This window comes from Pistacia vera, unplaced genomic scaffold (assembly GCF_008641045.1).
Source record: "Pistacia vera cultivar Batoury unplaced genomic scaffold, PisVer_v2 Contig398, whole genome shotgun sequence".
NCBI classification, from domain to species: Eukaryota; Viridiplantae; Streptophyta; class Magnoliopsida; order Sapindales; family Anacardiaceae; genus Pistacia; species Pistacia vera.
Window position 1 is genome coordinate 923,220 of NW_022196221.1, and position 15,628 is coordinate 938,847.

At 36.3% G+C, this 15,628-nt stretch overlaps 1 pseudogene; it reads right to left on the reverse strand.

Annotated features, from left to right (window-relative positions):
- Positions 1-11,796: 11,796 nt before the first annotated feature.
- Positions 11,797-15,266, reverse strand: LOC116141354 (annotated as a pseudogene).
- Positions 15,267-15,628: the final 362 nt, after the last annotated feature.

A 15,628-nucleotide genomic window follows, 5' to 3' on the forward strand; every position in this document is an offset into this window, starting at 1 on the left:
AGCGACCTATTCTGTCCTGGTCGCTTCTTGCATAGGAGGGCCTAGGAAGGCACGGCTGTTCGCACCGGTTGTGCCGAATGGGACGAGCAGCTTCGGCGCTCTCTCCCTCCTCGATCGAGGGAAGAGAATGGTGCTCGGCGAGGCTGCTGATTCTTTCGGAGGCATAGTCGTTACATGCAAGTACATTAGTAAACGAAATATCGCGACCAGAAGGGAATCAGTTTAACTTACCTTCTAGGGGCTCTAAAGACGCGTTGTTACTGATAAAACCATACTTCCGCAAGTTCGCGGTTGTCACGAGCTTCCTCGCATCCCGGCTTTCCTCAGGAAGGACTCCAAAAGACACAAGCCTGTCTGGTCGTCAAGCAGGTCTTGGCTGGTCGTTCTATTAACTGCAAAAGAAGGAAGGTCATATGATAAATCATACGAACAGACAATGAACCTAACGAAGAAGAACCTACTTGGTTTCTGAAAGCGGCAGTAGCCGTCATAGCAGAAAAAGAAGAATTTTGTCTCGTAGGCCCCCGCGTTGCTGGGATAGCTATGTATCCCATCGGCGATGGTAGGTCGCTGGACAAGTAATACAAATCCTTGTCCCTATCTTTTTAAGATAGTAGGCGATACCGAGTTCCACCGCCGTTGGCTCGCCCAAGCCACTCTCGCAGCACGTGATGTACATCGCGACGGAGATGACATATGCGTTTGGCGTCAACTGCATTGGTGCGATCCCGAAGTGATCCAGGACCGACTGAGAAAGGATGGAAGGGAATCATCCCTCCACCCTTGAAGATCTCTTTGGAGATCGCAGCAAGGCCATCAGAAGGATGCGTGACGACCGGGTGTTTGTCGAGGAACACCTTCGCGTGGACGTCAAACTGCTTTTTTATCCTATCAAACTCTTCTCGGGTGAGAACCGAGAAGACATTAAAGGACGCGTCCGCGGGAATGTCCCGCGAAGACGAAGGTTCCTTCCTCGGGTCTGGACGTTGACGGTTCCATTCCAAAGTCTGCAACACCATCGCATGTGTCCGTGCGGTGGCATGGGACAAATTCCTTAAAACCCTAACAGTAACTCGAGCCGCCACCCACGGCTCGAATCCGATGACGGCGTCACATCTCTGGTGAAACACCGGGAGACCTAACGCCATTGCCCAACCAACAAAAAAAAAAAAAAAAAAAAGAGAGAAAAAGGATCTTACCTTTTAGGATGCGTGACCAAGGCCGAATCTTGTTTCAGATGTCTGAGAGGCGCCAATCGGAAAAGAAGAAACTTCCGGTTTGCAAAGGCTTGTCACTCGAGGCAAAAGGGATTTTGGTGGAATCATTTGAAAATGTGAGCTTTTATATGGACTGCGAATCGACAGTTACCACCTCTCGGAACCGAAAGACAGCCTTCTCTCTCTCTTAGCATTAAATGTGCCCCACGTCGCATTCAATGCTGTGATGAGGGTCGTCGTTTCAAATGTGTCGTGCAATTAATGCTGTCAAAATGATGCAGGGTCAGCACACAACGCATTTAATGTGCCTGAGACGCTTTAACACGTGCAGAGCGCCTGACAGCGTGGGAGTAGGCTCATTGAATTTCCAACCCTAAGGCACGGTAAGGAACGTCCGACGACACCAGTCACTAGGATGATGATTGTAGGTCGTTTGGGCAAAAATTATGCGAGGTCGTGTTCGCAAAAGGCCCTGTCCTGAGCTTCTTCCATTCAGGTCGAAATTACCAAAACCTCCAATCGCGGCATGACTTAGTTTCCAGGTTCGATCCTCAAACCTTAAAAACTAGGGGACTTCTGTTATGCTTGGGAAAGCAAGGGCTGACGTGGAAAGTCACGTGATGAAGCGTGACCTGCTCCCGTCAGAACTGGAAGCGCACGTCAGGCCTGCCAAGCGCCATGGAGCTCTCACGTGTCCATTTCCTGCTCCCAATCGCATGAAATCAGCTGGGAGTGGGCAACGGGACGTAAAGCTGGATTATGTCCTGACATTTACACTAATCCAAGGATTTAATGATGGTTACACGTATTCAACTCGATATAAAGAGGAAGACCCTTCATTAAGGGGATTCGGCCATTTACACATAAACTCTTTCTCTCTCTAAAACTTTGTATTACTTTTCCCAATCATTTGTAAGTCAGTCCGCTTTTGCGACCTGACCCACCATATTAATACAAATCAGTGGACGTAGGACTTGCTACCTTAGCATCCGAACCACTTTAAAAGCTCTCATTGCATTTATTCCATATTCTCTATCCATAATCACGTGTGTTTCTTGACCAATCAATGTTGCGCACATGTCGATTAGTTGGTGTTAGAATCACGCATCAACAAGTGCCATGCAGAAATTAATGATGAGCTGAAAGTGTATATGTTAAGAGTAATTGGGTCTCTGTCTTTGGCAGATTATGATGACGATTTTTTTATGTATACAGGTTTTAGAACAAAGCAGAAAATGGTGAGGGCAAAAAATACAACCATTCCTCAGGAAGGTACATCCTCATTTGCAATTCAATTTCGAACTTGCGACATAAAAAACAATACGAGGACGTGTCAAAAAGAGATATTTGCCTTGAAAGAAGTTTGGATTTAGGACTTCTAACAAGTTTAGGTTTAGGTGATGAAATCAATGATTGGATTAATCATTTGAAATGTGACCGTTTGGTCAGTATGAGATATGATGGACATAGGCATTTGATTTATGAGTTTTTTGGTAGTTTGGAAGTTGCAGAGACAGACAGTGATCAGTTTCAGGCATATACAATGTTCTTTAGATTAAAGAATCAAAACTATGTAGTGACACTACAAGATTTAGCAACCTGGATATGATTTGATTGTGAAGGTTTGGAAAACATAGCTAGAAATTGGGATTCTAAACAAGCTTGGATTGATGTTTCCGGGATAGGGACTTACCATCCACATAGGTGTAAATCTACAAAGTTACAGAATTCTGCTATGAGAGTATTTCACAGATACTTGACTTTCACATTTAATGGTAGGAAAGAGACAAACGGAAATGTGACGGTTAAAGATTTATTGTTCATGGAAGCAGCAGTAGCAGGGAGGCAAGTTAATTCAACCAAGTTATTGATTAAGAAGTTGGTAGAGATCACCGCAGAAAAGGGAGAAATATTTTGGGGGATGCTTGTTACGTTAATATGTGAGAAGTTGAATATTGAGATCACCCCTGATGATGCAACAAATGAGATTACGTTTTCTTCAAATAATGTGTTGGGGGATGTGACATTGAATAGAATGGGTTTGATTAAAAAGAATATGGCAGGACAATGGTTTTTGATTAGGGATGAAATGGAGGGAGATGCAACGGTTCAGGAAGGTGTCAATATTCCAGAAGGGGTTAATGAAAGACAAGTTTATGTGCGCAAAAGAAGAAGAACGAGTACTAAACTTAGGCCATTTAAGAATGTAGAAGATATGCCTTCTCATACTTTATAGGAAATAGAAAGCAGATTTGAGCGGATGGAAAAGTTTCAAGAGGAGCGTTTTTCACGTATTGAGAGGCAAATGCAAGAACAGCATGATCAATTGCAAAGTGATTTTAACACGTTTGCATCAAGAATTGAAGAAATAGTTGACATCATTGGGGACCGCATGACAGAGATTTTCAACATGATGAAGAACTTCTCAATAGCTTCCTCATCCTCCTGTCAAACTCCACCCCCTGCACCATGATGAAGAAATTTTCCCTTTTGTTTATAAATAGATTGATTTGAGAGGATGTTGTTAATAAAGATTGTATTTTGTTTATAAATAAATTTCTCTTTTGTTCATAAATAGATTTGTCTTTTGTTTATACATATGTCAACAACTTTTTTTAATGTATATGTATATGTAATACTAGACATATCGAAAGACATAAAAATTCAAATCTCAAAAGAAATGCATATCCAAAATGCCATGTACAATCAGAGTTTGCAATGTGACAATAATATATACTAAAAACATTCAAAATAAGTTACATTAACGTCATTATCATTAATTCACTACCCTACACAACCAATGATGAAAATACTAAAAATAAAACAACTGTATAAGCATACAACTCAACTGCATTCGGTAGAAATTAACCAAAGCATGAAAAATTTCTACCAAATACAATTCTATATGCTTCAACCTAGCAAAAATATCAAACATCTCCCAACGAGACATGTTTATCATTTACAAACTCCTATCCAGTATAGAAATTACTTTGTCCTGCAAGATTTGGAACCGGACCAGTGGACATCTGTCATTGTTTAACAACCACAATTTAGCACACGTTATAGAAAACTTATGGCAATTACAATTATACAAGATACATAACACATACTTGTGTAGTAACAACATCGTTCGACAACACTTGAGTTTCTGCATCGGCCACGGAAGTACATGAAAGAAATTGTTCCTTTTGTCACTGTACCGATGATCATTTTCCTAAAAAGTATCATAACACATTAATAATCAAGTCGATATTATTCTAAACTTCAAATAAGTAAATAATGTTTCAAAAAAAATACTCAAATAATGTATAAGTCATACCCATTCTTTGTTTTTGTAATTTTTTCTTTTTAACCCTACGTACAATTTCTTCAATCTTCGATTGCTTTCTTCTATATAGAGGACGACCTTTGCTACGAGCTGCCTGTGGACTAATGATTAGGGTATTCCCCTCTTTCGGAGGACTGTCCCCCATCTTGACTAGTCAAACCGATTCTGGAAGAGATGTTCAATGTTGTACCAAGCCCTCCCTGACTTTCCTTTTGCTCCAACTGTTTTCTCATGTCAATCATAAACTCCGTCATCATATTATAATCTTCCTCATTGTTTGATGCCATATCCGCTACTGTTAGCATTAAATTAGACAACTTATCAAAACGTTGTCCTTCAATGTTGGTGCTCCACCTATTATAACTGACCTTAATTTTCATATGCCATCTGTTCACATTTTTCCTCCAACGCCGTAAAATGTACTTTTCCGGCCAACGCTGTAAAATGTACTTTTTCGGAACGTGTGAAACCTTTTTTGAATCAACACCATAATGGCATGTCTGCATAAAATCCCTCTGAACTCAAACAAATGACAAGTACAACGAATATCACACGAACTTTCTTCAAAGTATATTGCATGAGGAACACGGCGACTATTATCTCAAAACCAAACATCTTCCCAAACTTGAAACTCCTCGCATGAATCACATTTTTTCAGAAAAGATAACTCACAATAAATCTTCCCCGCAATCTCATCTTGAAACTCTTTAAACTTTGCAGTTGTGTATGCACTTTGAAATTGTTTCTCAATGGGGTAATTAGTTATGCATGGTATCCAAGATTTGAAAGATCTAAAATTAGCCTCCCTTTCTTTTTCCACTTTAGCTCGCAATGCATTATCATATTGTTTCACAAATTGTTTCAAAGTGGTTTTGGAATTGACATACCCATAAAAAAATGCATGCATACTTTCACTACGTTGGGTAGTAGACATACCTGCCCAGAAAGTATCTTTAAGAAATGCAGGCACCCATCGTACTCTTTCTTTGTATAATCCACATAACCATGCATTCTCGTGAAGGTTGTGCACATCAAAAAATTGGTTCCACCGCTCTTCAAACTCTTCACGCGTAAAGGAATCATACACAACATTTTGCAACTTAAACTTGATAGTTTCATGTTCCTTATACCCCTAAACTTTTCAGGTAGTTTCTTCATTATATGCCACAAACACCACCTATGTCTTGTACCAGGGAAAACAATCTCAATTGTATTTTGCATGGCCTTATCTTGATCAGTGATTATTCCATTAGGAGCGACATCCATGCATTCAAGCCAAGAACGAAATAGCCATACAAATGTCTCAGTGTCCTCATGAGAAATTAACCCATAACCTAACAACGTCGAATGTCCATGATGATCAACCCCCACAAAAGCAGCAAATGGCATGTCATACTTGTTCGTCAGATGTATCGAAGGTGATAACATCACCGAATTCTTTATATGCAGTCCTACATCTAGCATCAACCCATAGTACATTCTGTAATCAACTCTCTTCATCTACATCAATCATGTACCAGAAATTTGAATTCTCCTTTTGCATATTCCTAAAATACTCAAGTACTGCAAAAGCATCTCTAACTCCAAGTCGTAACGTTCTCACTTTTTCAATGTAGTTCCTACAATCTTTTTCTAGAAACGTCAAATTCTCTACACCTCCTGCGTCAACTGAACATGACTAAAAATTTTTACACGATCTAATCCCAGCCACATCATTAACTTCAAGTCGCCTTTTCACATAAGGTTGTATCATTCGGTTAACCTTGAAATATCTTCTTTTTGTTAGACTTGTAAGATCATGGTTATGTTCAAGTACAACTGATTTAATCTCCCATTTGCATTCACCATTCAAAGCTGCACTAATCTGACTCTTACAACATGTTTTGGCAACATGTTGTTTTTTCAAGGTATTTCTGGACTTACATCTCTCCTTTCTAGAACAAGAACATGCCACTGTCACATATCTCATCTTTCCATCTTTGCCTTTCTTTGACGTACATATCATTGCTTCAAATCCCATTTTGTTACCATACCGTTTGTAATACTTCACCAAACTATCAACTGAATCAAACAACATTCCAATTTGAGGCTCTACTTCTTCCTCTGAACATCCCATATCTTCTAATTCATTACGTTCATTTTCCCGATTTAATAGTTTTATAATACATAAAAGTAGAATATATAAATACAACACATCAAAATAAACAATACGATACAATAAATTTAAAATAATGTTAACGAAAAAGTTAAGGTTTCGAGCACAATTTACCTCAACATCATTGAAATGAGGCAAACTGGACTCTTCCATATTCTGAGGCAACCTAGACTTTTCCATATTCTGAAATTTAACGCAAGTCCAATACTAGTGTTCACGTTCACGAATCTGATTCATAACAATCACCAACAAATTTTCTCTATCAGTTTTTTTCTATTGTAACATATATTCAATCCAAAATATAATACAAAACTAAATAAATGCATAAGTTATATACAAATCGATTAACGACTAGACAAATTTTTCTAATCTCCCTTTCCACTGTAAAAAAACTAAACAAATGCATAAATTATATAAAAATCGGTTAATAACCTGCACAAATCTTTCTAATCTCCCTTTCCACTATAAAAAAATGGTTAGATGGAAAGTTTATAGCTTTCGTTCTTCACACGATTGCTGGAAAATGAGGAAAAAACGTTTGTTGTAGGAAGAAATGGCATAGGAATGCAGACGCAACACAGAGGCGAAGAACAGACGGCAACGAGACAGCAATGATGAAGCAGAAGGGGAAGACAAATTTTGGCACTGGTTTTCTTTCGCTGGAAGAATTTTGGCGGAAGCGTATTGGAGAAGCTAATATTATTCGCAATAAACAAATGTAATTAAGATTTAAAAATTTTGTTTGTAAATTTTATTTACATTAAAGGACGGGCGTCCTTAAGTTAAGGACGCCCGTCCTTTACATAAGGGATGACCGTCCAACCCTTATGGATGGTCGTCCATAAAGAATGGACGGGCGTCCATTCAGTATGGACGCCCGTCCACAATTAAGGGATGACCGTCCACCATTTAGGGACGGCCGTCCCTTATTTTAATTTTTTTTTTTAAGAATTACTTTTGGACGGGCGTCCATTACTCACGAACGCCCGTCCATAATAAAATTGTGGATAGCCGTCCATCGTTTTTATTTTGTTTTTTAAAAAATTAAAATAATGGACGGGCGTCCATTATGCACGCACGCCCGCGAAAAAGTAAGGGATGGTCGTCCACAATTGGTGGACGAGCGTCCCCAAAGCTTTTTTATTTTTTTTTTTCATTTTTGGGTCAAGGACGGGCGTCTATTATTTAACGACGGGCATCCAAAAGTAATGGACGACCGTCCATAATGGATGGACGGCTGTCCCTAATGTTTAACAAATACTTTTATTATATTTTATTCAGGGACGGGCATCCTTTAAATGGGAATGACCATCCTTGGTATATGGACCCCTGTCCATATAATATGGACGGGGGTCCATGTGAGTGAACGGCCGTCCAAATTTTTTGGACGGTCGTTCACTAGAAAAAAATTGAAAAAAAATTCACGCGGCTGGTACACGTAGGCCGGTACACAATTTCGGTGCAGGTTTTTCGGTGTCCCTAGCTTTATTGGCATTAGGGATATCAAACAAACAATTCTCTTTCATTGCATATAAAAAATATGCTGCCAAACTTTTATCTTCTTCCTCATTTATTAAAAATATTTACTTTTAGTCAGTCAAAAGCTTGGTAAGAGCTACTCTGAAACTATAAACATCAGTTTTCTCTGTAAATATATTTGATAAAAAAAAAACTTTGGATCTAAGTACCCAAAAGTCATTTAAACTTACCTCTCCTCTTGTAGTCGGATGGCAAACCCTTTATTTATTGGGGTTAGTTATACCCAAGGGGGTCTTGTTTTCGAGTCGTGGGAGAGGCAATTATTGGGTTTACCCCCAAAAAAAGTCCCTTGAACTTGAGTGGTTAAGTGAGTTTGATCAATTGCAACAGTTTTTGAAGTCCCCAACTCAGAAACTTTTGCATGATATTCATAATCCAAAATGTTACTAGACTATGGGTATGGAAGCAGCATAATGTAAATAGGATAAAGCATCTACAACTTCTATAGCAATATGTAAACATATTTCCCATGTTAGTGGAAATTCCTCAATTTGGTCATGTATATATTGAAAGGTACTTTCAATAGGAACGAACTCATAAACTGAGAGAGGAACTTCAATTTCCAAGCAACATCCTAGTAGCTTAACCACATTCTTGTGGTTAATTTATGTTAAAATTACTACCTCATTGATGAAATGTTCAAGCTTGTTTTTATTGACCATCTTTAGCCTTTTAATGACTACAATTCTTCCATGGAACAACATTCCTTTATACATGGCGCCTTGATTTTATCACCTCTAGATGCCTTATATTTCTAAACTTTGTCTTAATGTGTGCTTTAAGGGCACAAATTAAGGACACTAGAAGACAAAATATTTATCTCTTTTGATGCATATTATATATTAAAAAAAAAAACACAATTACTAATACATGGATATTAATATATTAAATATTCTGTTTTTCTAATATTCTTAATTAACATATACTGAGGACACACATTAAGATAATCCTATTTATAATCTTATTGTGGAGGAAAAAATTAATTTTTTTTTTAAATTTGTAGTATATTTAGGTGGAGGAAATGATCTATTTTTTAATGAGGTTTTTTTATTCTTATTGCTTTGTTGTTGTTTTTGAGTATTTTGTGTGTGGTGGAGATGATGACTGAGGTTTGTTTGGGCCTACGGAACAAGGCTGATGGCTTTATTTATTTATTTGGTAAAAAATATTTAATTTAACGGGTATTTTGGTTTTAAGAAATTATGGGTCCTTTTGTTTAATTATTTTTCACTATCCTACCCAAAATATACTTTTGTTTCCCTATTTTGAAAATCTTATTTTATTTTATTTAATTTTTTAAACCCCCTAGGTTTATTAATTTAACTAAACACCCAAAAAAAAGTTTAGAAATTAACAAAAACACCCTCACCCACCCACATTTGCCAGATTTCGGCCACCACTGTCGATAGGTGGCCGGAATCTGGTATAATGGTGCATTACCGGCTGGATCTGGCTGATGGTGTGCCGATCTAGCATTTTTCAACCAGATCTTTGGCCATGGCTAATCGTCAACGATGGCCAAGATATGGCTGTCTTTGACGACCAAATTTAGCTATCAACGGTTAAATCTAGCCGTAGATCTGGTCAGATCCACAGTGAATTTGGTTGGAAAGGGTCATACCAGCACACGACTAACTAAATCCAGTCGGTCGTGCGCCAATAAGGTGACTCCGGCCACCCTTCGGCGGTGGTGGTCGGCTGCCAGTATTTAATGGGTAGGTAGGGGTGTTTTTGTTAATTTTTAATGTTTTATTACAGGGGTGTTTAGTAAATTAACAAACCTAAAGGGGTGTTTTTGTTAATTTTTAAATTTTACCTCGTTATTCCCACCCAACTCTTACTTTTCCAAAAATACTATCCAAAATACTAAAACAAACGGACCCATATATTATTTTACCCAATTTTAGGGTGTGAAATAAAAACTAGTCTCAAAGTGGAAAGTATCTTACAAAATAGCCAAACCCAATTTTTCTAATTTTGAAGGATGAAATTGCCCTCATTCACATCTCTTTTGCTTCTCCTTCAAAACTCATCTAATATCTCTTCCTTTGTGGCCGAATGACAAACCCTTTAACTATTGCCTATTGGAGTTAGTTATATTCAGAGAGTCTTATGCTCGAGTTGTAGTAAAGGTATCTACTACATTTGTACAATTACATTGGTTCATTGGGCTTGTAGAGTGTTTTCTAACTCTAAAGAATAAACATGCTCCAATGTTGGTCTAGATACCTCAAATACAAAAAAAAAAAAAAAAAAAAAAAATTAAAATAAAAATCATATAATTAATTCTCCATAACTATAATTCCTAGCAAATCCCAACTTTTTTTTTTTTTTAAAGGTGACATTGTGTGATTTTTATTAAAAGATTGAGAAAAATATGTTAGTTTCATTGAGATCTTTAAAAAAAAAAAAACACCATTGAATGGGGGGTATTTGTAAAAAAAAAAAAAAAAAAAAATTTGCCAAAAAAAAAAAAAAAAAAAAGTTTGAAGACGAGAAGTGACTGATCGCCGACAAGACTATCTGTAATTTTGAAAATTTTAGATACCTTTAAATGGGAAATTGAGGAAATTATGTGAATATATAAGCACTATTGACACACTAAAAAACTCTCTTCAAATTGACCATCAAACTCTTGTAAGGACTACTATTTCCCTTAATATATGAATATAACTTTAAACCTACTGTCTCATTTCTCTCTACTTCCTTGGCATTTCTTTCTCGAAATCCATGAATCAGTGCAATTTCAATTATCAAAATCTTAGAAATGTTTAGAGATTTTAAACTCAGAATGTAGAAATGTTTCAATTTGATATTCGATAGTTTTGGTCTAGGACTCTATGCAGTACAATCAACTTCTGGAGGTGGTGGCCAAGCAAAATCGTAGCTGACACTTTGGGTTCAATATCTAATATGATTTTCCTTTGAGAGGTACTAATCTTTACGGGAATTAAATTTCTGTCTCTGCAGAATATGCTATATGGGTTTAATGCAATAATATCGTGATGAAATGGCTTTTGTCTAGTTGATATTTATTGGATGGACACCAAAAGGCAACGTATTCAGTTATACTTGGGAGTCCATGGAAAGTTGTAAAGATTGTGTTTCACAATTTGCCGAAAGTTCTTTATTTGAAATCATTTATCATTTTCAGGCCTTAATCTCAATAGATCCCTTACTACAAGGCCAAGAAGGCTCTAGAAACAGTAGTCATGAAGCATATCCTGTGTCACTCTTTATACACTATTTTGTGTTTTTCACTATTCATGCACGTGTTACTTTGTTGATCATGTAAGGAAATGTACATTGACTAACTGCTGAGCATTGAAGTCGACCTTCCACTCAATGCTTCTTCCTGGAGTGAGGATCTTTCAAGTGTCATTGTTAAACGTTTTTGTAGTAGTGGGATGATGTCAAAATGTTGAATATGGTCCATACTTTGTATGGCCTTGAAGTCCTCTACGCAAACACATCTAGGGGTCCCACTTCATAATTGCCCCCTTTACAGTGAGTCTAATTAGAGAAGAGAGATTTAGGCTAATTCATCGATACTTTTATTCCATAAGTCCAATCTTAAATAGGCAATAATCCAAACACCACAAAGACTAAAACTCCTAATTAAACCAAATTTAAATAAACCAGACAACTACCGCATCCCAACACTTTGCGGTGACGCAAATAACCAAATCCAACTAAATAAACTGAAGACAAAATAACGCATGGATATACAACATAGTCCCTTAACCATGTCAGCTGATGTCTAACTCGCTTGGACAACGTCCTTCGATCTTCCACACTATTGTCCGAAGTCCTAAAAAAAAGTGTCAGAGGTTTTTTTATTAGAACAAGTGAGAAAATTAGGGTTTCAAACAGTAACTGGTGCAATGATAAGGTTTATGTACTTTTGAGCAATCCTGCAGGAATATTTCCTCTATAGTAAAAGCCTGGTATATCCAATATCTCTGCAATGTAAAGAAATGTTCATTGAACAAGAAGTTTTCAAATTGATATTTCGAAAAGAAAAGAAAACCACTGATTTATTCTCTAATCACATACGGAAAATGCAACATTTAAGCTCATTACAAATTACCTTTCATCATCGGTTGCTCAACATCAGAGGCTCAACGTCAACTGATTTAGTAAAACTATTCAGAAAAGATCCACTAGAAGATGTACCAGTTTCAAAATATCTATTTGCATCATCATCGACAAAATCAAGCTCTTCATAGTTTCCTTGCACAGTAAAGGCACCATTTGTTGATCTAATCCCCGATAATTCAATTGCTACTTCTTTCATTGTTGGTCTTTTCTTTCCATTGAGGTTTAAGCACCTTTTTGCCAGATTACCAACTTTCATGATCTCTTCTTTCTCACCCTCCTTCACAACTCGAGCATCAAGGATTTCAAACAAACGATTCTCTTTCATTGCATTCAAGAAATATACTGCCAAACTTTTATCTTCTTCATTGTTGTTTAAGCGGATAGGCTTTTGACCAGTTAAAAGCTCAGTAAGAACTACTCCAAAACTATAAACGTCACTTTTCTCAGTAAATTGACCTGATCGGAAAAACTCTGGATCTAAGTACCCAAAAGTCCCCTGAACTTGAGTAGTTAAGTGAGTTTGATCAATTGCAACCGATCTTGAAGTCCCAAAATCTGACACTTATGCCCGGTATTTATCATCCAAAAGTATGTTAGCAGACTTTATATCTCGATGATAAATGGGTATAGATGCAGCATAATGCAAATAGGATACAGAATCTACAACCTCTACAGCAATACGTAAACTTATCTCCCATGTGAGTGGAAACTCCTCAATTTGGTCATGAATATATTGGAAGAGAGTTCCATTAGGTACGAACTCATATACTAATAGAGGAACGTCTGTCTCCAAACAACATCCTAATAGCTTAACCACATTCCTGTGGCTAATTTGTGTTAAAATCACTACCTCATTGATGAAATGTTCTAGATTGTTCTCGTCTATTATCGTAGATCTTTTAATGGCTATGATTCTTCCATCCGATAACATTCCTTTATACACTGTGCCTTGACCTCCTTAACCAAGAATTCGATTCTCATTGTAGTTGTCGGTCGCCATTTCCAGTTCCTTCGAAGTGAACAATTTTGTTTTCTCAATGTTATATAAATTCGAAGACAATTGCTGCTGTAATAATAAGCCTCCATTTCTTTTAAAGAATTTCTGCTTAAGCAGGATTGCCTTTCTTCTTTTTACGACTTTGTATAACCCCCATGCCCCTATAATTAGGAACAATGTTCCAAGTCCTGCACTGCAACCTGCATACTCAAGCACAACATACTTTAAAATATTATATCGTGTCAAAAAAAAAATTATAATCAAGCATTTTTAATTTTTTACTCTAATACTGGTTTTTTTTTTAATTCTTGTAGCTCTAAATGCCTCATATTTTACAATAGTATTGGTGGAGGAAAATTCAGTTTTTTTTTTTTTTTTTTTTTTTTTTCTCTTTCCTCAAATTTGTAGCATTCCTGGTGGAGCAAATGATCAACTTTTGTATTGGGTTTTTTATTCTTAAATAAAACTACTATATGGTGACTGAGGTGTCTCGGTTAGCTTACGTGTACATCAACTAATCCTTCAAGACTTTGAAATAAATGATTAAGTAAATATCGGGAGTGATCACCCTTATTAGTGTCTAGAAGCACCCGAACTCAAAAACCTATATTGAATCTCTTCATTCTTTTACCATCAAATCACTAAATGGTAGTTAAAAGTTAAAATTACTATTAGTCTATTACTATTAATGATAGAAACAAAGGCAGAAGGGATATGCTTACCTATAATAATAATTTTGACAGGAGATTTTTTTGTCCAACGTGAACGCGATATTCTAATGCACCATGTTGGCCGAGTAAAATCGTCTTGATCATAATAACCTTCGGGACACTTTGAGCAATTGTGTCTGCTAGTGGAATTCAAACAAATCATGGGACCTGAAGGCCAAATAAATTCACAAACATAAAATGGAAATAATAGTTAAAAGCCAATTAGATTTTGTGCAAATTATTATTATTATTATTATTATTTTGTTGAATACATATTTTGGTATCGCCATCAAAAATTTATTATTTTCCTCCAAATTCTGCTTTGAATTTTAAGGTTTGTTTGTTTATGAACTTGTTTTCTTTTTTTTTTTTTTTTTTTTTCCTCATAAAATGTGTGATAAATGTTTGTATATAAATTTTCTATTTCTATTGTCACAAAACAGAGAAATTATGAGTAACAAAAGAGAAAAATTCTGTTAGAAAAATTCAATTCTTCGCGTTATCTTCTCTATATTATCTAATAAAACAAAAACTTAATTTTCTCCTCCAGTTAAACAAAATAAATAGTAATTTTAAAGCATTTTTATTTTTAAAATATTATTTTTCATCAAATATGCAAAGTGCATTTCATTTTTAACATTTTTCAATCATTTTCAATATTTTCAAGAAGAAAATCTACCAAGAATAGAACTATGGAAATAATAAATCGACAAAAAGGATATATGATGATGTAGGAAACAGGATGAGATTTACATATAGATTGTATATGTATAGAAGATGTTTTAGATTTCTTAAGAAATTAAAAAAATAAACGATCATAAAAAGTTGGATAAATTTGTACCACATAGGAGGCGTTTGGTTCAGGGAATGTTGGATTACTGGAAAGTTAGATTACCTTAAAGATTACTGGAAATCTTTAGGAAAATATATTTGGTTAATTGGTGGGTATGTTATATTAATATGTTTGGTTAGGAGGAATAAATTGGTGGGTATGTTATTTAAATTACTGAATTGTCCTCTAATTAAATATTATTATTATATTATTTTTTAATATTGATTATTATAACCCTCTCTACATTTAAAAACTTAACAAAAACAACCCCATAATAAAAGTTTGGAAAATCAACAAAGCACCTCCACCAACCCAGACATTGCCGACCGCCAGCAACCTAACGGCACACAAAAGGCAGGAAATGGCCTCCGTGTGCAGTATGGCCATTTTCAGCCATCGATCTTGCCATTGACAGCCAAATCTGGCCATTTTCGGCCAGATATCTGGTCGAAAATGGCCATATCGGCACACGACAGCCATTTTTAGCCTTCCTTGCGCCGTTCTGACGGTGGCGGCGGTTGCCAGCGGCAAGTGGGTGGGGGTGGTGGCTTGGGTGGGCTGCAATTTGTTTTGAATTCAAGGGTAATTTGGTCCAAAAAAGTTAATTAATTGAGGTGAAATAGTATAAATCATATTCATGTAAATATATTTAAAAATAAGGGTATTAATGTCCTAAAAATTTATTAATAAGGGATAAAATTATAACAAAAAAAGATAACCCTGGTAATCTTAGAATATTTAAGAAAATG